The 23,605-nt window shown below is 42.1% G+C and overlaps 1 protein-coding gene across 12 annotated transcripts in view; it reads right to left on the reverse strand.

Moving 5' to 3' along the window:
- NCALD (neurocalcin delta) overlaps positions 1-23,605 on the reverse strand; it is a 443,801-nt gene that overhangs the window by 23,659 nt on the left and 396,537 nt on the right. The window lies entirely within an intron of this gene.

The raw sequence follows: 23,605 nt of genomic DNA on the forward strand, positions 1-23,605 counted from the left end.
TATTAAACCTCAGCATTCTGTTATTCAGTAGTTTAATCTGAGATGGGCAATGTGAAATTTCCCAACTTATTTTGGGTCACATCTGGTCACCCAGTGTCCAAAAAATAAATCTGGGGTTAATAATGACCAGGGATGAAAAAGGAAAAATATACAAGACACCAAACCACCAACAAAGAACATGCACAGGGATCTAAACTATGAAGTTTACTTTCCATCTAAAAAGAACTAAAAAAGGAATAGCTCCTAAAAATGATGCCACAGGGAAAGGAAATGGTGAGTAGGGAACAACCTTTTGGAATGCACGTGCTCCCTTCTTTATAATTTGTATCTGTGGATTGGAAAGAGCTGCAGCATTTCATTTCTGTGATTCCCCATAAGGTTCTAAAACTCTGTGAGTTAATTCTTTAATGCCCAGAGTTAGATTTTCCAGGAAAAAATCCATAACTTACCCTGGACAGCCTGGTCAACCTCAGAGGAAGTCTCAATGCAAAGTGCACTGAGGTCTCCTAAAATGGAATAGACAAGAAGCTAGCAGCTAAAGTCACGTTTAGCTGCAACAAGGAACACAGAGCCCACAGTGGTTTCCGAAAGAGGCCGGGTTAATTAAAACATTTGCCTGTTTGGAACATGTAGCCTTGTCCTCTAAGAGTTGCTTTGAATTTTCAACCAATGGAATGTCTAAATTATGAAAACATAACTGAAAAAAGGTTCCTAAAATGTAAGGAAGAAAGTGATAAAAGCTATAGGTTAATGGGAGGAAGCATTCATTTACCATCACTGGGACATCAGATGTTTTAGCCATCTGAATTTTACAGGCGGCTAAAATCCAGCAAATTCATTTCAAGGTCAGTTGTCCTTAATTCTCACTGAAAAAAGAATGACTAAATAAAAACCCGAAGAGCACAGTTTCAGAAATTTCTCTTCAATGGAACTTTCCTCTCAGTGGAAGTTTGAAAGGAGACCATGTATATAAACTGGCATATTTACATATAGTGGGGAAATTAGGAAATGAAACACAGCGGTGCAGAGAGGGGAAAAAAATTAAAATATTACAGAGGGAGAACTGAAGTTATGTAATAATCTCGCTAACTTAGTTGCCTTGACCGAAGAATGTTCTCTCCTCCAGCCTCTGGTAAGATGAGCTCATATAAGGGAGCAAAACATGCTCCCTACATCCTCATGTGGACCACAAAATGGCTTTGCTGGAACTGCTTGAACTATGTCACAAAGCCACTGCTTGCAGGGAGGCCTTCTTCCCAGTCAGGACGGGGTATTCGGACCCACATCTCCCGACTGAGGGGTCATACCTGTTCTCCTGGGTCACACCCCTGCACTCACTCCCCCTGCAGAGAGGTGATGGGGTTTGAGGTGAGAACTTAACTGGTACAAAATAGACAGCGAGCAGGAGGCTCTCTAGAAGCAGATCCACCCTGCCTTCTGCCTTCCGCAGGCTCTGAGATAAAGCCCGGGAAACTCATCTGGTCTTCCCAGCGTGAGCAGGGCTTTCGGTCTCTGAAATATCTGGGCCCTTGTTCTACAGAGCCTGAAGTTCAGACTGAGAGGGCCTGGCCTTGGGCTTTTTTCCAAGTTTTATTTTCCATAAAAAATAAAGTACAACCCATACTACTGCCAATAAAACATGTATTTCTGATAGACTCTGAATAGAACGTTATCCAACAACAACCCTTTCTCCTTTGTTTCCCAAAATGGAAACAATCATTTTTAGTTTTGCTGACTGCCAAAGTGCTACATTATTATTACAAAAAATGTAAGTAATAAAGGGATATCAAAACTAGAATGTGGACACCCTCGCTCTGGTCCAGTAGTACTCCATAAGAAATAACCACTATTGTTTTATATATGCATATATATGTGCATATATACCATATTAGACATTTAAATGCACATATATGAAATGTGTACAGTCTAACCATAAACGGGATCATTTTCACTTGAAAGTATATTGTGGGCACTCTTCCATGTTATACATATGGATGTATCTCATTTTTCAAATTGCTGAATTTTGATTGATTGACTGATTGATTGATTCAACAGACAGTATTGAGCACTGACCTTGGGCCAAGCATTGAATTGGGTAGCTGATAGAATAATTAGTGACATGAGGCTTACAGCCCATTGTATGACATTGATTTCACTAATCCCCCTTGATGGCAATTTCGGTTGATTCCACTTTTCTTTCATTCCCTTGGCATCTACCTTAGTCATGGTTCCTGGATTCCTTTGGCAGTATTTATTACAAACATGTTCTTGATGTCTTTGACAAGTACCATGATCTCTAGACTCTCCCTTATAAATTCTCCAACAAGCCATTTTCCTCTAGAGCCTTTATATGCTAACCGTGCATTTTGTAAGAGTTTATACACCAGCTAGGATTAGAACTGAATTAGAATTGAAATTGGACTTGGAATTGCACCCCACCCCCTCTGCCTGTGTCACAGGCACACACACGCACATTTGGCATTAGCTATTTCTAGTACCTAGGAGGCCATGTCCACCCTGTCACTACTGTCACCACATGAATGCCCCCTGTCTCATTTCAGCCTGAAGAGCTATTTTACCCAAACAGCACTCTAAATCCTCTGTGGCTTAATACTCAGCTCCTGACTTTTCATGCCCACTCCTTTCCCCCCACTTCAAGTCTAGCTAATGGCTGACTCCCACGCCCCACCCACTCCTAGATTGCCGGCAATTGGAGGTGAACTTACATTGCATGCTTAAAGTGCCCTTAAGTAAGTGGCCTTGAGTAAATGGACAGGGGTCATACTAGACTACATGCAGAAACTACAAAGCTGATCCAAAGAAAGAAATCGTTGGAGTGCCTGAAGTCAAGGTCTTCGGATGAAGTGCACATGTCCCCTTGCCATCAGTGCACCTGGCCATCAGGCCACTGCCTCAGAGCTGCCTGTCTGGGCCGCCTCGTGGCAGATGCCAGGTCAGGGCCAGCTGCAGGGAGGGAAAGAGAGGGAAGCTCTGAGGGCCCTCAACCATTCTCCAGGGCTGCCACAGGCTAAGACCCTACCTTGGCTGACTTCCATGGAATTCCTATTTTGATAAATTTCTGCTTAGCTAAATGTACTAAATATTCTCTTATTTATTTATTTATTTGGCCATGTTGCGCAGCATGTGGGATCTTAGTTCCCCGAGCAGGGATTGAACCCACGCTCCCTGCAGTGGAAGCGTGGAGTCCTAACCACTGGACCGCCAGGGAAGTCCAATATTCTCTTATTTAAAAGACAGGAAGTACTACTTTGGGTTTTGATAAAACCATAAAGCAGAAGAGTGAGCCGTCATGGACTCAGGAGGGCAAATAGATCAGCTACAGGGATCCAGGCCTCATCATGTAATTAGCAGCCAGAGGTACACGAGGAGCTCAAGTCTCCATTTTTAGACATTCTCCAGGGGCCACAAATGCATTTAGCTAATTGATACAAGCCCCTCCATGGAGTCTAAGAATAGTTTATAATTCTTTTTTATTTATTCAGCAAGCATGTGTTTAACATCTACTGTTTCCTGGCTTAAAATGAATATTCCTACAAAAATAGCATCCTACGTAAGATAGGGAAAGGAAAGGAGGGAGTCTGGTATTCTGGTTGCAGCTCAGAGTACTTTCATTAATATTTTATTTTTACAGTTTTTGCAATTTTGTTGGTGAGAGGGATATTATATCTTGGTTTTACTCCACGGGGCTTAGAGGGGCTTAAGAAGCTAACCATCATGACAAATTCATGCAGCTCGTGGTCCCAGGGGAGTAGCGTGAGAACCACCCTCCCACTCTCGGCCCTTCCACATCTCTGGCTGGATCACTTCTGGTATTTGAATGCTTCTGTTGGAAGGTGGTGATCAATCAATCTCTATCCTGGCCAATGTGGCTAAAATATTAACATTTGTCCATCAAACTTACGTACAAGTCAGAAGTACAATAATTGGTGAAAAGGAGAGACTATGAAGTAACTTCTTTTAACCTCTTGCGCCTTTTGTGTCCTCCAGCAAGGCGTGTGGAAAGAGAATTGGACTTGGTAGCAAAGCAACTGAATTAAAGTCCTTATTATAATACAGTGTTATATGACCTTGGGAAAGTCATTTGACCTCTCTAAGGGTCTCATTCTTCTACAGTAAAATAGACGTACTAACACCTCTCTCATGGGGCTGTTTGGTGAGAAAACAGGAAATGAGAAAAAGGAATCCCGATGAGTGAGGGAAAACTCAGTATTGTGTCTGGCATCTAGCAGGTGCTCAGTAAACATTGACTCTTAATCTGAATGAGATAAGGATTCAGTTTGGTGGGCTGCTGACAAAGATGAGCCCTCCAGAGTCATCCCCCTTTTTTCCATGAAGAATTAGAAAGAACAAGAGCAAGAATGTGACATGAGAGAAAGAAAGAGAACCACTGTTAGCTTCCTGCCTGACTCCCCCCTTGGATCGCTTGCCAGATGTGAAAGACATTTGTGGGTTTGCACCCAGAGAGGACTCCTGCCAGACCCCTGGCTGAATGTTTTCCCTGCATAGAAGGCATTATTTTAACCAGAAATTAAGCAAAGAGGTCCCACTGGAGAAGCAGCTGATGGACAGCAGGACACTGTTTCTTTCTCTGGTCTTCCCTCCTGAGGCTGGGAAGTGGGGCTGGGGCAGAATCAGAGCAGGCTCAGAGAAGTCCCATGGCGAATCGGCCTTCCAGCAATGGGATGGTCCTACTGCTCTAAGGAGGACTTACAACCCGTTCTCAGGATCTGGCTGGACAAGAATGCTATTTTCAGAACAAACTGGATACAAATTGGTACCACTAACAAACATAGGGTATCAATGACTCACCAAATCAGTTCTTCTCTACCTGGGGTAAGAAATGATTCTCCGTTGTTTTATTACTTTTTTTAACCGTCTTTTCTAAGATCAGAGGTGAAAAAGAGGAATAAACTGGTTTAAAGAAAACTCCATTTATCATTAGGGGGAAAAAAACAGCCATAGGAAAATCCTTGTCTCGCAACTTATTTCCAATTACTGCTGCCATTTCTTAATACAGACCTTCATCATCTCCCACCTGAATTCAGAAATATTAACTGCTCTCCAGGCTTAAGACTCTGCATCTGATCATGTCATGTTATTTCTCAAAAATCTTCCATGTTCCCTACTGATGACAGATTAAAGGCTAAAGCCCATAGCTTGGTCCTCAGGGCCCTTCCAGGTTGCATCCCAACCTCATCAGAACCACCGAATTCGTCACTCTATCCTGAACTCGACACACACTTTTATTTCCACTCCAATCCTCACACTGGTCCAGGGAATGAAGCTTATGAGAGAATAAACTTAAAACCCTTTGTAAACACTGAAGTGTTTCCCAATAGTCAATATTATAACAATGAGTCTCTCCTTCTCTACGTGTTGAAATCTTACTTGGTGTCAGGTGGAGATTATTACTTCCTGCATTCAGCTGCCCTTTCTCTTCTAAGTGAGCATTAAGCGTTATCTGTGGAGTTTCGTTGGCATTTCTCTTTACGGCTCTGAGAACGATGCTGGCATGTGGTAGATGCCTAAGAAACGATGGCTCTATTCCACTGAGCTTATTTTCTACTAACCTTAAAGAGTATTACATTGCTTGTGTCACTTTAAAGAATTCCACTGATATTTAAAGAATGTCAAGGGTATGCAGGGCACTACACCAGCGGCCCAATGCCACAAATTGAAATAAAGCATAGCCCCTTCTTGCATGTTTACAGGGCTTTCACATATACTGTTTCAGCAGATCCTTGAAATATCGTGAGAAAGGAAGGGACAATATCAGTTACTTATATTAAAGAAATTGAGGGTGACGATGTAAGGATTTCCCCAAGGTACCATGGCTGATAAGTTTCAAAGGTGGACGTAGGACACAGAGCTTCGTCCTCTGTCCACTCAGCACAGCACCTCGTGGTAGAAAACAGAGCAAAGCCTCAGGGGGTATGTTGCCAAGTGTTGGAGGATGTGCGCAGGTCTGTGTGCTTAAGAAAAGCCTTCCTGTCTAGCTATTTACACTCTGCTTACTATTTCCGTTTCTCGTTAAGAGAAAATGAAAATGGAAGCTTAATCTGAAAAGAGGGAAGGTGAAAATATATCCACAAAGTGATAAAAACGCAACAAATTCAAACAAAGGATCCCCACCAGCTCTGAAAGAGGTTCTGTGTCCAGCTAGGCGAGCCCCTCCTTGTTTAACCTGTGTGTGTGCCTGCGAGAGTTTTCTAACTTATCTTGCACACCCACCTGCCCCCTTGCCAGTGGGGACGCCCTAACCTTTTCCCTATTTCTAAATTCCGACAGGAGTGGTTCTCTTCTATGGAGCTACCGTTTTCCCCCTCTACATTCTCTTACATTATAGCAAACATTTAAAAACAATGTGGAATCGGTGCAAACAAATGTTTTCAAAATATTCTAAAGTTGTTCCGAAAAGCTGGCAGCGTTTTCCTGGCATGTCACTACCGGGGTGGGGTTGGCGGAAGCCGTATCAGGTAGACGTCACACTGGCTAATGCGGCAAGGACAGCAGAGGCGGCATCCTGCACTCCACGCCCTGCACACGCACAGAAACCCACGTCGCGGTACCTGGGCTGGCAAACCACAGCGTGCCCTGACTTCAGCAGAAGACGTTGTAAAGAAAATTGCATTGTGCCTTTTCCTGAATAATGCGACTTCTGCCCTTTTCTATTTTATCTTGCAGCACCAAAGGGCTTATTAGTACACATAGCTTAGTAGTTATGGTGGCAGCAAATACAGCCTCAGTGTGAAGCTGCCGAGATGAACTAAAGAGAGGAGACTGTCGGGCTATGCGTTCATCATGTGTAACTAGCAAAACGCCTTAAATTTATGAAACAGGCAAACAGTGTGGACTCAGAAGCACCAATGGAATCGTATAACAAACGGCTGGAACTGACAACCTAAATCTTTCTCATTGTTAACACATCCAAAGATTCAAATATGCTTACTCTTGCATAAAATTTGGGCTTTATGAGTTGGGTTGCAACAAAGACGGTTATAGTAAAAAAATAATGAAAATCTCAAATTTACCCAAATAATTTTATTGAAAGAGAAAGCAATAACGGAAGAGTGTTGTATTATATGTAACTATTCTATTTGAATAATGAGGAAGATAAATTTGCCAGTACTCCTCTTTCCCTTCACTAACGAATTATACGATGTGCAACAGTGTATAAAATGATACAGAACATTATTCCAGTCCTCTGAGTTGATTGCTTGTTTCTTTAGAGCAGCATTTTCCATTATAAGAAAATTATGTAAAATTAGAATTTGATTGTATTCATACAGGAAGTAATAATACAAGAACACAGAAGTGAAGTAAAAGCATTAGAATTAACACACTTCAGTAATCAAAACTGAGTTGGATCCATTTTTAAATAAAAAAGACAAACATCTAAATTTTTTTTTTTGGGATTTTGAATTTTATTTTACTTATTTTTTTATACAGCAGGTTCTTATTAGTTATCCATTTTATACATATTAGTGTATACATGTCAATCCCAATCTCCCAGTTCATCCCACCACCACCACCCTGCCCCCACCCCTGCTTTCCCCCCTTGGTGTCCATACGTTTGTTCTCTACATCTGTGTCTCAATTTCCGCCCTGCAAACTGGTTCATATGTACCATTTTTCTAGGTTCCACATATATGCACTAACATACGATATTTGATTTTCTCTTTCTGACTTACTTCACTCTGTATGACAGTCTCTAGATCCATCCACGTCTCTACAAATGACCCAATATCGTTCCTTTTTATGGCTGAGTAATATTCCATTGCATGTATGTACCACATCTTCTTTATCCATTCGTCTGTCGATGGGCATTTAGGTTGCTTCCATGACCTGGCTATTGTAAACAGTGCTGCAATGAACATTGGGGTGCATGTATCTTTTTGAATTATGGTTTTCTCTGGATATACGTCCAGTAGTGGGATTGCTGGGTCATATGGTAGTTCTATTTTTAGTTTTTTAAGGAACCTCCATACTGTTCTCCATAGTGGCTGTATCAATTTACATTCCCACCAACAGTGCAAGAGGGTTCCCTTTTCTCCACACCCTCTCCAGCATTTCAAACATCTAAATTTCAACAGTGGTATGCATATAGTTTAAATCATTTCTTTCATTTAGATTACAAGAATCTTAAATATGCATTAAAAGGTATACTTTTAAATGTTTAAATTTATCCCCAATAGATCAAATAATGCAACTGAGAAGTTAGAACGAACACTATTCCTAGAATAAAATTGTGAGCTGTGTATACAGGAAAAGCTTGGAGTAATGTCTTTATTCAAGGAGATCCCAATTCCTTTTGAATTATTTCACAAGAATTTCCTGAGACTGCACTGTGTGCCTGGGACTGTCCAAGACAGTGGATTCAAATAATTATTATATAGGATGAAATGGCAGGGAGACTGGTCAGCTGGTAAACCAGATAGACTATTATTTCATATAAAAGACATGGTCTCTATATTCAAGGAGCATAATCTAAACAAGGTAATCACATATCACACATAAACAATGAGGGTAGGTGTTCTTTTCACTGTGTGATTGGGTTAAGAAGTATTTAGAATGACTGAATTTTGCCTATAACCCTACCTATGAAAAGAGGTAAAGGTGGCTCTATGGTCACATGGGAAGTGGATACAGGTGAGACAAAGAGAAAGTGATGTTTTTCTCTTGAAACTTCCCTGCCCCTCATTCCTCTGACTCCCTCAAAAAACACTGTGCTGTGAGTGACACTACAAATTCTGAGGCTGTTTTCATTAGTCATAGATACCAGAAGAAACAGGATGACAATAAACTAATCTCTTCTTGGATTTATGAGGACATCACATCAGATTCGAATTATAAAAACACCCTGAGGATGCAGCTAAAGGTAAAGCTCTGGACAAGCATCTCGAGACCAAGTTTTGTGTGAAATCTGCTCCTCTCTCCTTGGGTGGGAATGCAAATGGGGTGAACAAAGGTTCCCTCCAACTCTAGGAATAACAACAGTAAGTGGGAAAGGATCCCCTGGAATGAGGTGTTGGATGGGAAATCACAGAGGTGGCGTGGAGTGTGTGTCCTCACTTAACTCCCGAGAGAAGGCAGAAAGACTGAAATGCAAAGAGCACGTGGCATTGACTTGGAAGAAGTACCCATGTGTCTTCCAAGGAGAATACAATTTGTTGGTGGAAGGATCAAAGACCCAGCAAGGCTCAGTCCCTGAGCCACCACTTCACTTCCACGTCCCCTTTCTCCCTTCCTCAACTCCCACCATCCTTGGCATTCAGGGTCCTCACGATCTTCCTCCATCCAACCTTCTTTCTGCCATGCTCACCTCATCCCACCAGTGTTCACCTGCTGCAAGCAGTGTAGCACGGCAGTTGTGAGCTAGGTCTATTTAGACCTCAACTGGAATCCTAGCTCTGCTTTGCCAGCAGAATATCTCTTACCACCACCTCTTCCCAGAGCCAAAAAAAAAGTCAGCTTTTTGAAACTAGAGCATTTTAAACAATTCCATTTCCAAAGAGAATCATCATGGCTTTACGTTTGCATAATTCAGACTTCACTTGGGTGGTTTTCATAGTCACAGAAGCAACCCCAAAGTAACAGAGAAGCTCCAACGCTGGCAAGACAGAGTGTGCTTGCGGACTTTAAAGTGACTTTTTAAAAAAAGCTTCTCCCTATCAAGGTTTAAAAATCTTAGGGTCAAAGTTTCAGGCTGAGCAGGGATCCTGTTTCCTCCTAGTTTACCTACCACGTATCTTCATTGTTAAGGTCAAGCTCAGGAAAGACACTACCTGTGGGAAGTTCTACTAACCACGTGTCCCTATTGTGGAGGCAGGACACAGCAGTGTCTCCTGGCCTGTAATGTCTCGTAGCACCTGTGGAAGATGACGCTATTTTTGCCGCACCCTGGGGATGGTGGCCTAGGTGCCTGTGCCACCCGGAGAGCTGAGGGATCAATACCACCCCACCCACAGCTCACCCGTAGGCCCCATACCCAGGCTGAGAAGTCCTAACTTAAACGATCAAAGTAAAATTTAGTATTTGTAGAAAAGAGGACATCTCATGACTTCACTATGAATGCCCCACCACTGACTCCAAAGAACTCGGTTGCCTTCCTTCTGATTAAATCCACTTCACCATTTCAGCCTGTTCCACATTGCATAAAACACACATAAAGCCAGACTTGTGACTCTCATTTGTCACGCGCTAGCAAACAGCAGTTCCAATTATGTAGAAATGGACTTTGAAATTTGGTCACTGAAATTTAGGGGAAGACAATTCAGTCAACAGAATAGTTTCTTTTCATCTCACAGCCTGACTCATGTGTGTCAAGTTTTCTTTCAACATAACAAAATCAGATCTACGGATGTCAGAGAATACAGCACAGCAGTCTTTCTATGCACTGTGTAGTGGCTAGAGTTAATTAGAATCTTTTATAGCCAGGACTCAGTTAAAATAATCCTTTTGTGGGGAAAGACTTAATTACAAAGTGATATCACAGTGTAGTTAGTGAGTAGGCCCTGTTTTCGTAAGTCTGTTCTTTCCTTGCTCTTTGGCATTATCACAATCACCTGCTATGTGATCAATCTCCAACTCATCGAGGGCCTCTTAGTGTCCCCAGGCCAATGATCACTCCCACATCGTTATGGTCACATGTCCACAGTATGCTAAAAGTACATTACTTCATTTAATCTCTATAACAATCTTATGAGGGGAGAACAATGTACCCATTTCACAGATGAGGGCACTAGGTTTAAGGAGATTAAATAATTTCTCCCAGATCAGGCAGATAGTAAACGGTGGAGGCTGATTTGAATCCCCAGACTCCCAGGACCTGCTTTTATCACTATGCGGCATTGTGTCATATTTAAAGAACAGCAGCTAGCAATGAAGAATAACCTTCACTTGTATAATGCTTGACAGTTTTACAAAGCACTTTCACATCCATTATTTTACTTAATCCTCCGCAATAACTCTGCAAACTATTATGATCCCCACTTTATAGGCAAGGAAATCGAGGCTCAGAGAGGGAAAGTCATTGAGCCAGAAATCCAGAGAAACTTCAGGTTTCCTATGACAAGATGAAATTAGTTCAGAAACACGAACACGCAATGAGGTTGCATGATGGTAAGGAATGAACATGGACTTTGAGGTCAAAGATCTGAATTAGATTTCCTGCTCTGTCCCTTTGCAGTTAAGTGACCCTGGGCAAGGCATTTAACCTGTTGAGCCTCCATTTTGCATGGGTGAAATGGGCATGACAATAATATCTTATAAGGCATGGATCCAGTGAGGTACTGCATGTGAAAATATTGTGTAAATTATCCAGTGCAATACGAACGTTAATAATAGCAACAGCAACAAGAATAAAACTTGTGATGCTTATAGTATGTTAGTGTTATTACGTGCTCATTTCAGCCTCTGCAGGATGCAAACACAAGAAGACACTCAAGGCAGACCTTCAAACAGCTCATGCTGATTCAGATTCTTGTGATGAGATCTGAAATTCAGGTCTTCAAATGCAAAGCACAGTATTTTTCCTGAACCTCTGCTAGGTGGACGTCATTGTCCTCTTTTCATCCACCAAAACCAATACCCCAAACTGTCATCATCATGTACCTCTTTAATGTAATTTTCACATTACATTACATCTTCAATCTAATTTATTTATTTAGATAATTAATTTAGATAAATCTTTGAACATAATGACTACCTTGTTGTTAGCTACAGTTCATTTCTCACTTGATCTTCCCTAAAATCCCACCCAAACATGCCAAATCTGAGATGCTATGACCCCCTGATGGAACTCCAACCTGGCTGTAGAATAGTTCCCGTCATTCCAGTGGGTGTTAATGGGATAGGAGATCCATTTGAAGACAATGAACATGTGCTGAGGAACAGACACGACTCAACCTCAATTAAGTCAAGACTAACATAGCACCCAAAGCAGCCACCTCTACAATATCCAACTGAAGTTGTTCCAACAGGACCCAGCAAGAAGCACAGTTCAGACGCCTCTACTTCTGCAAGTCACTGAGCATGTGCTGTTGGACGCACACCCACCCAGCAGCTCCTTCCCTCTTCCGCACCAGCAAAGCCTTGATGTAGTTCTGCTACCTCCTCCTGCTCCCCATTGTAACTTGGGCAAATTCTGATTAGTCTAAGCCAACAATGGTGGTTGTATTCCTCTTGCACAGAAATGATTTGAGGAAGGCTTGAGCCTCAGTTTTGGCCAATGAAATGTGAGTGGAAGGCTGCTAGAGGCCTTGAGGAGAGGCTTTCCTTGCTGATAAAATGGGAGCACAGGAAAAGAAACAGCCTTTTCCCACAGTTCCATGTGATGGTTGAATCTGCTGTGGTCATCTTGTGACCATAAAACATTAAGATGATGTGATACTGAGGATATAAGCAAAGAGAAAAATCCTTGACATTACTGAGCCACTCATTGGGCTGTTGCCCAAAACTTTCAGTGGTGTGAGATAATCAGTTTTCCCTGTGGCAAGTCACGGGTGGAGATTTTGAGCCTCACACCTGGAAGTGTCCTAACTGGGACACCAGGGAAACAACCACAGTTCTACAGCCATGTAGATTATTTCTTCCTCCTTAAGTCTATTTTCCAGGGGCCCCTTTGCCCACTGAGCTTGGGGGAAAATGGCTATACACTAATAGTTGCATGAAAAAAGCTCTGATTTGAAGGACTTGCCACCAGCAACTCCCACCTTTCTCTTCCAATGAAATGAGATGTTCATTTCATGTAATATCCCAAAGGCATGGGTTTGATTCCAGAGTGTGAAGGAGGTCTGGTCAACTTCCTTTTTTTGTGTGTCCCAATGGCTTGTAAAAAAGTGAAGAAATGCCAAAATAGACTTCCAAAAATTGTGAGGTACTCTTAAGTATTGATGTTTAGCAAATTTATGCTTTTATAATACATGTAAAAATTCCAAGCACTTTAATTATGCTATTTAAAAGTGAATTACAGGATTCATAAAGAATATTAAGTCATAGTGCATCATAGATGCTGTGGTCCAGGGACCCAATTAAAGCGGCATAATGAACTTCCCACCCATCAATCTCATCAGTCTAACTCTGTGAGTTAATGTGTAAACTTGAGTGGAGACAATAATGACAAAAGTCTGAGTGTGTGGGCCTTTGTGAATATGAGGCCTAGTTTATTACAAACAAACAAACAAACAAACAAAAAGCGTTTCCCCGTCTGCCTTCTAGCTCACTCACTCTGGTTGGCTGCTGTGATTTTTTTGTTACTTACCACATTTCTATAGAGCACCCCCTATGGACACTATCTCATTTGACCCTCAGAACAGCCCTCTGAAGGAGGTCCTACTAGCCTCCTCATTTTACAGGTGAAGAAACGGAAACGCAGAGAGGTTAAGTGAGTTATTCAAGACCACACAGCTAATAAGTGGGTAAGTGGTGGAGCCAGGATTAAGATGACGGGCCATAACTCCAGAGCTCATGTTCTTAACCAGTGCATTATGCAGTCTCTGTGCCGATACAACCATAAAAGTATGGGGGTCAAGAGAAGTGAACCTGGAGGACAGAACCGGTAAGGCTCTTTCAAAGCCAGAGAGCATGTGAGACTTGGTGGTGTCACAGTATAATCATTGTGTAACGTGGGTGTGCTCTCTTCTGCTCCTTTCACCCTGAAGTGTGTGCACACATGCATGTGCTCATGTGTGTGTTCTGCACACCAGGCGTCAACGTAATCGTGTAGCAGCATTTGTTAGCGATGTGGGTTTACCTCCCTTTGCTCTTACAATCTCCTCAGTAAGACTTTTCAAAGCTACTGTTCTGCTCTCTAACAATTATTTCTAACCAGGCTTTGACTGCTGAGGAGAAAGAAGCCCTTAAAATAATTACATTATCCTGAAATAAGGTCATTTGTCTTTTTCTTTTAAAACAATTTTCATGTTATAATCACTTCAATTGTTTCTAGATTAGGATTCATAAACGGCTCTGCAGAATGGATGGTTTCCATGGTCAGAAATGTTTCCGCAAAGAACCAAAACAAATTACTGGAAGAGACCTGTCACAGGAGTCCATTCTCCCCGCTGAACAGGACCAGGAAGAGGGCTGATGGGGGCAAGTGCTGTAGGGCCTTGTGGAACTCTTTCTGGGGCCAAGTTTGAAAGAAAGGAATATTATGGAATAACTGTTCGATCACAGACCATGGTGTCCAACAGATCTGGGTCCAAATCCTGCTCTGCCACTCAGGTGTATGGCAGGCCATTTATGTACAGTCTCAGAGCCTCGGCATTGTCTCCAGCAAAAGAGCAATAATAACGAGTGTGCGGTATACATGCCGTTATTAAAGAAACGTACATAAAGGGTCTTTACATATACAGAGGGAGGAGGAAAATTTGCCCTCCCTCTGCCTCCATTCGGGTCCCTCCCCAAGAAGCACTAATGCCACTGGTTAAGTTTCCAGGCTACTAATTTGCCAAAAGCAAGGACTGCAGTTTGCTGAGGTCCAGTGCCTTCCCCCTGCTTCTTGTTTTGCCCTGGCTCCAGAGATAAGCAGAGATCTCTGGCACTTTCTCCCTCATCCCTTCTGCTTACTCGTAGTACAGAGACTATCCCTCCCGGCTTAGCAGCTGGATGGTGGTAGCACTGAGATTTGAGCTGAGAGGGTGGAGGAGGCCTCACTTGGGCCTTGAGCCTAAACTTCCACTCCAACCCGATCACCAGAGAGGCCTGCCCTGCTTGTCTGGCTAATGATAAGAGGCATTTTGATTTCTTGAGGTCTGTGTATTAATAGCTCCCAGGGAAACCCCAAGGGGGAGGAGAGGGGATTGCAAGGACAGGATTTGGATATTTCCAGGTCTTTGGCTACAACATCAACTAACACTACCTCTTGGAATAAAATGGCAGCCAGCACACACCAAAGGGAAGCCCACTCTCCTAAAAGAAGGCTATGCAAAATCCTCCTCCGAGTTGCTTCAATTCCAGAGACAGGGACACTTCCACTCTCCTTTTAAAAATCCCCTTTCCTGCAAAAGCAACCAGACAGCACTTGGCTGGAGCTTTCCGACAGACCCTCAGCGACCATTCCTGCCTGGGAGTGGCTGGTGGGAAGTGGGCAGCCCCTGCATCTCGTCTCTACCAGGCGATGAGGCAGGGCTGTCTTTCCTGGGAGGTGTTTGCACTTGACTCTCAGAAATAAATATGAACTGTAAAGAGGTCTCCACTCGATGACACCTTCCCATACTAGCAGGCTCTCTTTGTCAGCAGGTAGTCAGACTTTTTTAGGGTGATAACATCTAGGTTTCTTTATTTCATCAGAAACAGATCCAAGTGCAGAAATGGCCAGAGTGTCATCACATGTTTCTATGCTCTATTAAAAACTACACAAAGCCCAAAGGTAGAAACAATGCAAATGTCCATCATCAGATCAATGGATAAATAAGATATGCTGTATACATGCAATGGAGTATTATTCAGCCTGCTATACCATGGATGAATCTTAAAGACATTATGCTAAAAAAGAAGCCAGAGACAAAAGGACAAATATTGCATGATTCCACTTATATGAGTACCCAGAATAGGTGAATTTCTAGAGACAGAAAGTAGAATAGAGGTTGCTGGGCAAAGAGACGGGAGATGAGTGAGGAATTAGTGCTTACTGTGTATAGGGTTTCTGTTTAGGGCAATGAAGTTCTGGATAGATAGCGGCTGAGGTTACACCATATTGTCAGTGTACTTAATGTCACCAAATTTTGCACCTAAAAATGGTTAAAGTGGTAAATTTGATGTTATGCATATTTTACCAAGAAAGAAAGAAAGAAAGAAAGAGAGAGAGAGAGAGAGGGAGGGAGGGAGGGAGGGAGGGAGGAAGGAAGGAAGGAAGGAAAAGAAAGGAAGGGAGGGAAAGGCAAGGAAGGAAGGAAGGGAGGGAGGGAGGAAGGAAGGAAGGGAGGGAGGGAGGAAGGAAGGAAGGAAGGAAGGAAGGAAGGAAGGAAGGAAGGAAGGAAGGAAAGGAGGGAGGAAGGAAGGAAGGAAGGAAGGGAAGAAAGAACCACCAAGCAGTCTTGGGATAACAATTCCATGGAAAGGGAGGGTTCCAGAATTCCAATCCGCTTCCCGGCATCTAGATGTCACTGGGGCAGAGCTTTTCTGAGTGATCAAGAAAGATCAAAGCCAGAGGAAACAATGCTCTTCACAAGACCTGGCAAAGGGCAGTTACTAAAGCAGTGTTACTGACAAAATAATGGACTCCGCGATTGTTTCTGTTCATTCAGGAGGATCACCACGCCCCAGAGGCAGGGAGGGGCAGCAGGACTCTGCCTCCACAGGCCCCTCAGCCCTTTGACCAGACAGTAACCAAGTAAGCCTGTTGTCATCTTCAGCACGTGATTTATGACCATTGATATTATTTATTTCCAAATTAGAGCTATAAATTCTCCAGACGTTTCTAAAAAAGATTTTCCTCAAACAATGGCATTTTGGGGCTACCATAACTATAAAATTCAATTCCCTCATTTCTGCTCATGAAATATAAAAAAGTTTCTGACTTCATTGTGCCATTATAAACAGATTTCCTGCTAAATGTTTTCCGGATTATGTTCATTTCTTGGCCTTCTAAAAAATCCTGGCTAAGAATACAATAAATGATAAAATATGCATATATAATTCTTTTATCCATGAAAAAAAATAACTGCCAGCTGTAATTTAGTGGAGTTGAATAGAAAGTGCATAATTTATATCTGCATCTTTATTCCTAATAATGACTGTAAAAATAACTAAAATATTCTGGAGGTTGTAGTCATGGAGACACCACTACCTCTAAAGTGTAAAATATAATTTGTTGAGCAATGTCTAATAAGACAGAATGAAAACTAACAAAGAGAAGCAAACCTAATCAAAATCTTTCAATTCTAGTTTCTCCTCTTTCAATTTGGATGATTTCATAAAAACTCAGTGCCCTGAAGTAACCACAACAAACAGTGATTTCCAAACCTGGTAAACTTAAAAAGAAGCTTCAGACTAGTTAGAACACTAGAAAAGAAACCCATGCCTCAAAAATCCAGAGGCAGTAGTCAGATAAATCATCCTGTGTTCTTTCATTTCTGAATGGAGTTATCTTACACTTTATTTTAACCAAGTAATGTGCTTTGACTAGATTCCAACTCTGATGGACCCTGAGGTGGGGAAAGGGAGCTACACGATGAATAATAGATCAAGAAGATGCAGGCCCTACCCTGTAAGAGCTAACAGTCTAGTGCACAGACATGCAACGTGGGCTCCAAATGGGAACCATGCAGGGAATTTAAAAAATTCTAGTCATCACATTAAAAATGAAAAAGAAACAGGTGAAATAAATTTAAATAATATTTCATTTAACCAAAATGCAGCCAACACATTTGAAATGATCATTTTAACATGTAATCAATTTTAAAATTATTAAATACTTTGCATTCCTCCTTTTATTTGTTCTAAATCTTTGAAATTCAAAGTGTATTTTGTACTAACAACACATCTCAGTTTGGGCCAGTCAAGTTTCAGGTGGTCAATAGTCATATGTGGCTAATGCTACTATATTGGACAGAGAGGAGAGTGGGAGATATAGAAAATATACAAATAGCTCAAAAGCAAGACTGTCCCTCAGCAGGGCTATAAAGAGCCATAAATAAAACATCTGGGGCATCTTCAAAGAGGTGGTTGCATCTGAATTGAGTCTTGAGAGGTCTTTAAGTTAGGAAATGCTATACTCAGACTTGCATTATATGAAGAGCTGACTGGCAGCTGATTGGATGGCTGGGAAAAGGACAGAAGGAACCAAGAGTCTAGGCAAGAGAGTTGGGAAGGCAGGCAAAGGCCAGGGTGGATTTAAGAGATCTTTTGGAGGTGGAATTAGGAGACACGGTGGCTGACTAGAAACAGAGTAGAAGACACTGTACATGTTTACCCAGCAGCCATTTCTCTTTCCTTCCCTGTTCACAAGAAATTGATTCTGTTCAGGTGCCCTGCATCCTCTGCAATACCTTGGGGGTTTTTTTGTTTTTTTTGGAGGCAGGGGCGGGGGTGGGGGGGGGGCGGGGGGAGATGAGAGGCTTCCCAGCCCCAGGAAGGTGAATCTTGATTAGCATAAGCCAGTTATAATAATTTTATCTTATCATTGACTGGCTTAGAAAGGAACATGGAATCCAGTTTTGGCCAGTGAGGCTTACTGGTTAGACTGCAAGGTGGGACTCTGAGAAGGGCTTCTTGGATATTAAGAAAAGATACAGGGAAGAGACAGCCTCTTGCTGTCTCTAGTGTGTGGTGAGAAGGTGATGCCTGGCCTATGGCAGCCAACGTCATCCTGAAGCGAGTCCACCAACATCTGAGAATGACAGAGTGGAAATATGGACTCTTGATGCCATCATCAAACCACGGAATTCACCAATCTTGGAAACACTCCACCTGTGGACATCTTGTTTTGTGAGAGAATGTTTGTATGGATTATTTAAGACCTGTGGGGTTATCTCTTATTTGCAAGTAAGAGTTTCTTAACAGATAGGAAAAGGGAAGAATCTAGACAATGCCCCAACCACTGGTAACAGCCATAATATCTTTCCTTTGTTCAGCATGTTATATAGTACGTGAAGCTCTTTCACCTGATGTCTTCATGGAATCCTCTTAACAGCCCAGGGAGGTGTTTAGGCAGATACTATTGTCTACTTTCACCTGCACAGTATCCCTCTCCCCCATTCTCCTTTGCATTCCCAGCAACTAGTATAGTACCTGGAATAATAATAACTGCTATCAATTCTTGAGTTTTGCTATTTGTTAGAAACTGTTCAATATTTTATATACAAAATCTGACTTTATTTCCTCATTTGCAGGAGCTTAAAGCAGCTCTGAGTTGGGTTATTATTATCACCACATAACAGATGAGAAAACTGAAGCTCAGAGGGGTTAAATGATAAGTTCAAGTCTCAAAGTTAGTGACAGAGCCACAACTTGACCCCAAGTATATCTCTCTGTAAAGGTTATGTTCTTTATCACCATGATACAATGGCACAGAGCAAGTCCCTCCGTTTACTGAATGAATGAATGAAGGGATGCTCAAGGAGATTAAGTACCTTGCATAATGTCATCCAGCTAAAGACAGATCCATGACTTGATGCCGGTCTTCTACCCTCAAGGCCATTGCCCTTCCTACCACATCCTATGACTATCATTTTTTCCAGCTTTATTGAGGTGTAATTGACAACCCATGACTATCATTTATTTGGCACTTGGTTAGACATCACCTTGAATGATCCCTGGCAATTTCTTTGTGTATGAATCTTTTCTCTGTGACCGGATTGTCAATTCCTGGAAGTGGCATGGCTTTTTTGTAGCTCCCACAACAATCAAGAAAATGTATTTTTCACAGTTAATAGCTCGATTTTTAAATATAGTGTCTTCAAATTATAGATATATCGTGGTTAGGGTGACCATAACTCCTGGTGTACCTACAATGTCCTGGTTTACCCTGGCTTTATTCGTTACCCTGGCTTTATTCGTAATAGAGCAATATTAATACGCTCCAAAATATTCCTGTTTGAACAATAAATTGAATGGTCACCTTAATCATGGTAAATAAGAGCTTGGTTTGGCCTGTCCAGCTATGCTCTGTCAACAATGCCCGGCACAGCTGCCTCTGGATAAAGATGAATCCAACAGCCATCAAGGTTCATAATTAACAGTGGAACACAGAGAGCTTTCAAGCACAGTGCCTACTAAACTTCACCACCTCTTTTGTCTACCTTTTTTTTTTTTACCCCATACTCTCCTTTCTCTCAAAAATCTCTTTTTCTTTGTTTTACTGGTTTCCCTTCCAGCAGCCACTTTCTAGCCTGTATCTAACATCCTAAGTCTTGCTGGCAGAAACAAGGTAACAGGTTTTGAAAAGCTAGGGAAATACATTACTGTCTAGCTGCTATTCTTGGCTGAAATCCCTTTCAACTGAGGATCAACACACCCTTGTAAACAGCCAAAGAGGAAGAAACAAACCTTTTGTGGCTAAACATGTATCTTTTGGCCTCTATGTTGTATGTAAGTATGTATATGTCTTGGGAATGTGGGGCTACATGGTAAACCAGAGTTGTTGCTGTTATTGTTTTAACCAGTGAAAATGTACAGTAGTAGCATCAAGAGATTCCCAATGGATTAATGCCATTGTGAGCTCAGCTCGAACTACTTTGAATTCTGGAATTATGACTGATATGGGGAGAATAAAAGCAAAATAATTCCTAAACACACTATACATACTGAGGCGTCTTATCAGAGGGGACCTGTCAGAGATTAGCTTTCTGTTCCCCCTCTTTTTTATTAAGACAAATGGAAAAATCAGATCAGAAGTGGCCTCATTTATGAGTATAAATGCAGGGCTAGTGGCCCTACTGTCTATGGAAAGAAGTGTTTCAAGATCTTTCATTCTGAGGACTTAACAGAAAATCAGGTCCACTATTTGGGTGAAAGACCTTGGGGAAAAGATTCCATGAGGTGGCAGATGCTTAAGAGGCTTTGACTCAGCACAACTGGGGCTGACCTGTGTTCTGAGAAGTGGCTGCATAGGTGAACCCTCCTGGTTGGGATACCCTCTTGGCCTGAGTGGTCAACAGGACCAGCTAGGATTCCCTGCAGCAACGGACAGCAATGACTGTCAGACTGCATGGGGCCAGTTTTCAACAACACTGCTGCGTGACAGTGAGAAGCAAGTACGTGGTGGACCAATGAGACCTCAGCAATCTAGGTGAGGCATGTGGAAGTCAAGGGCTGTTGTTGGACTGAATGAGCCCTAGAGAGTGCTGAACAATTAAGAGAAGGGCTCAGATCAAGAGAGGCACATTGGCTTGCCTGCTAATAGAGTGGGGTGTATGAGAGTTCCAAACATTTAAGTAAATATTAGGAGGAATGCAATTTCACTTGAACCCCAGTTTGTAGAATAATTCTCACTAGTTACAAATGCACCTGACGAGAATCTGGCTGGATGAGATTTTTCTGGTAAGAATCTGGCTCAAACACACACTATACAAAGTGTGTTTTCTTTCATGATTATTACATGTATCCCATTAGAATCTCTACTATTTAATATATAAATTATTGACTCTTATTTACCCATGGCGATGAATTATGCCACACAGCCACCTTTCCAATAAGAGTGCTGCTAGTAACTTCTGGAAGGTTTAACAAAGTCAAAGGCAATAGATTCATACGTCTCTGTCTTCTTTTCAAGATTTTGTTATTCCTTCATGAACATCTTTCCAATAAGCAGAAGCCATCTCATGCTGTAATTCGTTTTCCTCTCCTTGTTTCCTCTTGGGTTTCATGTAAATATTTACATATCACCACTCACTCCTACTCTTTACCTAAGATGGCCTTTGGATCCCGTCCTCAGCCTCTCATCAGATAACCTCATGTTTTCCATTATCTAATATCGCCTCTCATAACATTTCCACTTTGACGGGAAAAACAACTTTCCAAAGTCAAGTGCTGGTCTCTCTTTTAAAAAGAAAATTAGTTGAACATTCAAGGTACCATGAGAATACTGTCCAAAGCTGTTCATTACTTTCTCACTGTTCACTCAATTTTCATTATCTCTCTAGAAGATAATACAGAGCGTGGTTTCACCCCCGAAGGCTGCTGGACCAACTGCTCAGAGAGTGCTTGCCATTACTGGCCCTGTGATTTCTTTTCCCAGAGAATATGATGGAGTGGAGAAGAAAGGCAAGAAGAGAAATGGCTGTCTTTCTTTCTTTCCTGTCGCTGATGAAGTATTTTGAATTCCAATGGTCTGAAAGATCTCATTTTCCCATGAAATTATTTCTCACTTGTCATTCTCCGTCACCTCCACTTCCAGATAGTCACCTGTTTTTATCAATTTTATCTCGGAAAAATGTATGGCATTGTTTCCCCTTTTTCCATCCTTTGCCTACACTCTGCCTTCATTGGTTCTCAGCAAAATGCTCAGATGCACAGGCTTTCACCGAGTACCGAGAGAGTGAACGAGAACGTCAACTCTTGCTTGCACTAATGTATTCATTTCCTAAGTAGTTTCCCCTCTAGACTATTGCCCATATGGCTATCAGAAAAGCTACTTTCTAAAACTCACATCTCTATGCTGCCTTCTTGCTTGCAAACACCAATAATACCCCACTGTCTTTAATGTCAAGTCTAATCCTTCAGTCTGACATTACAAATCACTTCACAATCCGGTCCCAACCTGTCTTTTCTAAAGCTCTTGACCCTCTCTCCACTCACTCCTGCCCCAACCCTAGAGAGAGGCAGCTTCTTCTTATGTGGCCCTGAGCTCTTGCCTCACCACAGGTGTCTCCTGCTGTGGTCTCAGCCCCACTACCCTTCCTCATACTGCCCAGATGTCTACCCAATAAAACCCGAATCAACTGATTACTCTTCAGTTACAAATGATCATTCATGGAGCATGTTTAGGTGTCAGACACTATCCGGAGCACATTATGTACCATTCCAGTATTCCTTTTAATCCCAATAATAACAATGAAAGTTAGGCATTAATTCACTGACTAACTTGTTTACCCAGTTAATAAGGACAGATCCAGGATCTAACCCCATACATCTGCTATCAAAGACCAGGTGCTCTTACCCACCAGGTATGTGACAACCCACTCACTCTACCCCACCGCATCCCTCACCATGTGTCTCGAGCACGTATCTTTGCAATTGTGCTTACTACCTTACAAGAGAGCTGCTGTTGACAGAGGAAAGTTCCCTGGAGGAATTACGAACACCTCAACAGCAAGGCTGGTCCTCACGGATCTGCGTCTCTCTAGTGCTCAGCAGAGTGCTGGCACACAGGGTGTGCAAAACACTTTTTCTTTTGGTAACTGAATTTGAATCTATGCATCCAATAATAGGAAAAAGCTCTGTCCCAATTAAATCAGGTAGTTGAGCCACATGTAGGTCTCAGAGCTCTTTTACCTCGAAAGAATAAATCCAGTGACTCACTGGATAAGAAGGAAGCTGAACTCCTCTTCCATCTCTTACCTACTTCATACATATTTGTAACTGACCTATAGGAACCTGGCATTGTAATATTCATGGCAACCAACTGCAATTCAACCAAGCATACAGCAGAAACCACCCACGTTTTCAATAACAGCATTGCTTAATCTGAAATGCTTTTTGGAAGACAAAGAAGCATTCATAAAATGAAACAGTAGTGAATGTTGATAATGAGAAAGTTTTACAACAAAGTGTCTTGCTGATTTACACAGTGCTTCCATGCCAACGACTAGAAGGAATTTTTATAAAGATTCTCGCTGGAAAGCCTAGGCAACATGCCAGAAAGGCTGTCAGAGTCTTTAGAGACAAGGAAACTGAGGGAGAGAGGAAAGGGCAGGGGAGGAAGCAGGAAGTGAGGGAGTAGTGGGGGGAGAGACTTGGCTTTAATCCCCGGTACATAGGGGAAACTGTAAGTAGTAAAATTAAGACAACATGCCATTCCCCCCCCATCCCCCCCACCAAGGAGCTCTCATCTGAATTCCAGGTAGGTCTTGAGAAAATACCAGGTACCTGCCTAGTCTCAGTGAGGGACAACAATGTTTTCTTTTCTACTCTTATTTCA

This window comes from Eschrichtius robustus, chromosome 17 (genome assembly GCF_028021215.1).
Source record: "Eschrichtius robustus isolate mEscRob2 chromosome 17, mEscRob2.pri, whole genome shotgun sequence".
Classification (NCBI taxonomy): Eukaryota; Metazoa; Chordata; class Mammalia; order Artiodactyla; family Eschrichtiidae; genus Eschrichtius; species Eschrichtius robustus.